This window comes from Arachis duranensis, chromosome 5 (assembly GCF_000817695.3).
Source record: "Arachis duranensis cultivar V14167 chromosome 5, aradu.V14167.gnm2.J7QH, whole genome shotgun sequence".
NCBI classification, from domain to species: Eukaryota; Viridiplantae; Streptophyta; class Magnoliopsida; order Fabales; family Fabaceae; genus Arachis; species Arachis duranensis.
In genome coordinates, this window is record NC_029776.3 from 16,074,628 (window position 1) to 16,075,234 (window position 607).

Below are 607 nucleotides of genomic sequence, written 5' to 3' on the forward strand. Positions count from 1 at the left end.
ATATATTTAACTTTAACAACAAATAATTATAATTATATATGGTTGGTTTATAATATTAATAATATACAACAATTTTTTATAAATGATAGTTTCTTTTTATATTAATTTTTTAATATTATTTTTTCTTAGATGCTTAAAATAATTATGCATCATACATACTAGCATAAGAAGATTAATTTAAACAAATATCAGAAATTTAAATTCAGTCTTATTTATATAACAATTTATTATTTTAGTAGATTAGAAAATACTATAAAAAATATAACAAAATTAAAATACTTTAAAATAAGAAAATAATTTTTTTAGTACTAAATTAATTTGAACATCTACCTTAAGAATAAATAATTATAAGAATATATATCCATTTTAGTATTCAAAAAATTTTAAACCAGATAATTTAATTCCCAACTAAAATTAATTACTCGATTGGTTCTTAACAATTAATTCCATCAGTCACTTAGGTCTTTTATTCCGTCAACTCTAATGGAGGACAAAATAGTCCCTAACAACTTTAACAGGGGGCAAAATAGTCTCTGATCTTCTTTGTTTGAAAACGACACTATTCTCTCCCAATTTCTATCATATGTCGCATAACACTAACAGTTTA